The sequence below is a fragment of the Anneissia japonica genome, unplaced genomic scaffold, assembly GCF_011630105.1.
Source record: "Anneissia japonica isolate Jap-2015-1 unplaced genomic scaffold, ASM1163010v1 scaffold46481_len7450_cov110, whole genome shotgun sequence".
NCBI classification, from domain to species: domain Eukaryota; kingdom Metazoa; phylum Echinodermata; class Crinoidea; order Comatulida; family Comatulidae; genus Anneissia; species Anneissia japonica.
In genome coordinates, this window is record NW_022685456.1 from 1,368 (window position 1) to 6,460 (window position 5,093).

Here is a 5,093-nt window from a genome sequence, read left to right on the forward strand (position 1 = left end):
TTGAAAATGTGTTGTGTATTTTTAAAAATGTATCCATTACATACTTAACGTTATCTCAACAATAAATAAATGTTGAAAAATGGTTTAGATATTGAAATTACATTAACAACATTAGTTCAACATCTTTTTAATGGTTAAGATATAGTTTGTATTTTAACATATAATCAATGTTTAAACTATGTTATGTTTCTCTGCCAAAAACCATAGTTTATTCAAAGTTTTTTCTACGTTAAAAATATGTTGAGATTTTAATGTTATAGTAAAACGTAAGTTCAACATTTTTACAACATCAAGTTAAATTATAGTTTGCATTTTAATGTGGAATCAATGTTAAAAAAGTGATATGTTTTTCAACCACAATCCTATTGTTTATTGAACATTTTTTTAACGTTAAATAAACATTGCAAATATGTTGAGATTTTAAAGTTACAGTATCAACATAAGATAAATGTTTTTTCAGTGTCAAGTTAAAATATAGTTTTTACTCAACTTTAATTCAACACTGAATTCACTTTGAAATCTAGTTGAAATTTTAACATAACAATACAATGTTAAGTCTAAATATAATTGTTGAAAATGTGTTGTTTTCTTTTTTACAATATATCCATTACTTTAACTCAAACATATTTCAACAATAACATTGAAAACTGGTTTGGATATTAAAATTACAGTAACAACATTAGTTCAACATCTTTTCAATGTCAAGTTAAAATATAGTTTTTATTTTAACGTATAAGCAATATTTAAAATAAGTTGTGTTTTCAACCCGGAGTTTATTTCAACAATGAATTCACATTGAAATTGGGTTGCGATTTTAACATAACAATTGCAATAGGCCTATATTTATTCAATATTTTTCCAACGTTAACTTTAAATATAGTTTTTATTTCAATGTAAAATCAACATTGAACATGTGTTATGTGTTTCTACAAAGTAGGCCTTCCCATTAATTACTCAACATTATTTCAACAATAAAAACATTGAAAACTGGTTGAGATATTAAAATCACAGTAATAACATACGGTAAATTTCAACATCTTTTCAATGTCAAGTTAAAATGTAGTTTTTATTTTAACGTATAATCAACATTTAGAATGTTATTTTTTTCAACCAAGTTTAAATTTCTTTAACTCAACCTCAACTTGATATGAAATTTCATAGAAATAATTGTACAAGATTTATTAAAGTTTAAATCCATGGTGGGGTATAAAAAAAAATCAGAGGCCTATTATGAGAGCATATGATCTTTAATCATTATGGTAATTACATTGGTTCTCTGTCCTTGAAAGTGTGGCAAGTAATGGGCTAATCGGATTAGGTCATTAGGTACAGACCAATCAGAAACAAATGCTCATGTTTTGAAGTATGTATCAGTTGCTGTAAAGCTGTCTTCATACACAGTTTACATACTAAAGAATTTCAGCATTATCAAATAAATGGTAGGAACTTTATATTTGTATACTATATTAGAGGGTGTATCTAAACTAGCCCAATATCGTATCTGTATAGGCTTGCTTTATATATATTATGTGGTTATCTTTAAGTTGTAGCTAAGATAGGCCTACGCCAGCCAGTCCTCTGGCCCTAGCTAGTAGAAGAGACTAGGCCTATACTTAGACTAGAGTACTGTAGGGTAGTGTAAAGGCATAGTTGGCATAATTTTACTTGTTCGGGCTCCACTGCAAGTTGGATGTGTGGGCTAAGTTTAAATTATTAGCGGTAATTTTTAATCGCCTAGGCCTAGACCTTTCTTTGCAAAATGGCCACGTCCTGTGTTGAAATGCTATAATAGGTCTATATTAAATTAAATATAATGTTAAAAGTGGTTGTATGGGCAAAGCGCAAAAATAAAACAGCTAGGCCTAGGCCTATTGTGTGTTTAATAATTCATCTTATATCATGGGCCATACATACTGCCAGTGGTGGTATAATAGCCACATCACTGTCATGTCATCAGTAATCATTTTTTTTATTTTTTTTTGAAGATGTTAATAATGTAAATTTTTATATTTTCTTTCAATAAAGAGAAAAATTAACAATAGGCCTATATCTTTTGATAATAACATTTGAGGCTATGGTTAGTGTAATGAATAATAGAAATATAAAAATATGTAATATGGGCTAATTTAGTTGTGTGCATAGGCCTAACTATAAATAATATGGTATTTCTTTCAGGTTTTCAATCCATTGACAGGAAGCCATGTTTGTTGCAATATATTGTTTGTGGTAGACACTGGGAAAAAACCGACTATTGAATGTGTATTTATTTGTCTCTTGGTACAAAACTGACGGAAGAGCAGCCATGATGAAGCAGTAAAGGTATATAATTTTTATTGTTAAATTTTGCAAGAATATACTGCACATTTGCTAATACCACTATCCCACAGCAATAAGTGATTACCCTACTGTGTCACAGTAATAACCATTTGTTTCTTGATTAAAGTCTTGGGTACCTAAGAAGTCATACAAACAGTAAACAGCATTTGTCTTAATCGTTGTTTTACAACTATTATAGTCGTACAAAGGCGATTATTAAGTTTAAATTAATTGGGGACAGTCAAATCGTAAATATTATCTTAAAATGCTTAATATTCTTCAACGATAAATGGCACCTAACTTCGTAGTATGATGCTGTAGTTGCCCTTAAAGAAAAATGTATTGAAATCTTTGAAAAAAAAAACACATTATTGAAAGATGTGCCTTAAAGTTTTTTTCAAGCTGACTTTTGTTCTCCATCCATACATGTTGTTTGGTGTTGTTCCTAATTATATAGCAAAATGTTAAATTGTTTTAGTTTAAGCCCATTATTGACCTAGGCAATTACTGTACTCTATTACACAACATTCAATTTAATATTTTGCATATCAAAAGTAATAAAACTGAATGAATATGTGTTTTAGGTTAAGTGCCACTCTCTGTAGAGAATTCTCTAACTGTCCATATTTGCAATGTTGAGTTCATAGTGAATATTTTTCAGTATTTGCATCATTATTGGTAATGCTTGCAGTATATCAATGTAGATTGTTCTGGGAAGAACAGTTGTTTCAACTATCTACGTGATATTCAAGTATTTACATTTTTAAAATTTACCATACAATTAACTTTAAAATAATATTTCAGTCTTCTTTGTTTCAAATATTTTTGTTTTGTTTTTATCTTTCCCAAAGGTGCTTGGATACCTTGCTTCAATACTTCTGGTCGGACAAGAAAAGACTTGGCTAAGGAGTAGAGCTTCAAATAATTTATCACCAAGAAAGTTACTGATTTAAACCGAATCCTGTAACGCGAAAGATTCTTAATTAAGCTAAGTGTGCAATAGTAGCTGTTGTTATATTACAAAAACCCTGATTTAAACATGCCTGTATAGTACAATGCATAATATTTTATATTTTGCAAGTTTCAATTAAAGAAAAATGGTCAAGTATATTTTGAACTCAGTGTATTTTGTAAGTTTAAAGGATTAAACATTGACATTGACTCAACATTGAACATTTTACATTGAATTAACATTGAACATACTACATTGAATCGACGTTGAAATTTACGTTGATGCAAACTTTCATTTACAACCAAAATTCAACGTTGATTCAACATTGATCGTTTCACGTTATTATAACGTTAAATAATTGATGTTGAAACAGCTTTAGACATTTTACGTTGAATCAACGTTGAAATTTACGTTGATGAAAACTTTCATATTCAACTAAAACTCAACGCTGATTCAACATTGATCATTTGACGTTGTTTTAACGTTAAACATTGACGTTGTTAGGCATTTGACGTTGAATCAACGTTGAAATTTACGTTGATGAAAACTTTCATATACAACTAAAATTCAATGTTAATTCAACATTGGTCATTTGACGTTGTTCCAACGTTGAAAAATTAGCGTTGAAAGAACCTTAGACATTTTGCGTTGAATCAACGTTGAGATTTACGTTGATGCAAACTTTCATATACAACAAAAATTAAACGTAGATTCAATGTTTGCATATTACGTTGAATCAACGTTATTTCAACCAAGTTGTGCCCACTGGGATGCTTCTTTTTAACCATTTTATAATAAATACGTAAGAGTCAATGAGATTTCTAGTTCGTCGATAATGTTGTTGTATAGGCAAGATATACAGACAGCATACGTTTCCGCTTACGTTTCTTATGAAAAGTTGACTTGGAGTCAACTTTTCATAAGAATCGTTTGCAACGCAACGTATGCGAGCTCATTCAACAAAAAGTCACTAAATCGCGGTTTCCTGTTAAATAGTGGAAAATCGACTATCACATGAAAATTCAATACGTCGGTTTCCTGTCCAAAACTGTTTTGCGACGATTTTAGTTTACGTTATGTCGATTTCACAACGCACCAGTCGTAATCGGTTTCCTGTCAAATCGCATTTTCTTACGATAAAACGACGTAATCGTAAGTAAATCTGCCTTCTTACGTCGACAGGAAACCAGGCTTAAGTCAACACCTGGAAAGCAGCTTAGCCCAGTCGGCTTATATGGTGGTAGCCGCTGTGTGTGCGCTGAACCGTGGAGATCTCTAGGTCTCCGGGTCAATTCCCATCGCTGCCTGTCCTTGTATTTCAGCTAGAGGGCTGAAATAGAAGTTACAATAGCACACCGTCTTTTGGATGAGACGTTTAAGCCGTTGGTCCCGTGTGCATTATGGGCCATGTGCACGTTAAAGAACGCAGTACACTCTTCGGAAAAGAGTAGGGGATTGTCTTCCGGTGTACTACCCAATCACCACCAAGAAGTACCCCACTGGAAATAAGTCTTCTTCTAGACTTTTGTGGGCTATCTTTTGTGTTTACACCGAATAAATCCAACCCAACATAATATAAACTACTTGCGGTGAATTTAGAATTAGGTGAATAGAGTAGGCCGACGTTATTCGGCGCGTGACTCTGTATGGGACCCATAATTCGGCGATAATCGGATTAAAACTGGTTATTTTTTCTGAGGTTAGGAACGCCAGTAGTGAAAGCTTTGTTATAGGAGTGTGAGTGCGCTTCTTTTTATAGGCCTACAAAAAAATATGTCAGTGATGTCCGCGGGTCTTAGCTCAACGCATGGGCGTGCGTTCACAC

General features: G+C 31.9%; 1 long non-coding RNA gene across 1 annotated transcript; it reads left to right on the plus strand.

Annotated features, from left to right (window-relative positions):
* Positions 1-1,250: 1,250 nt before the first annotated feature.
* LOC117111387 lies at positions 1,251-3,424 on the plus strand. The gene is made up of 3 exons (XR_004445863.1): positions 1,251-1,439; positions 2,176-2,319; positions 3,168-3,424. It is a non-coding gene; the product is annotated as an uncharacterized LOC117111387 (long non-coding RNA).
* Positions 3,425-5,093: the final 1,669 nt, after the last annotated feature.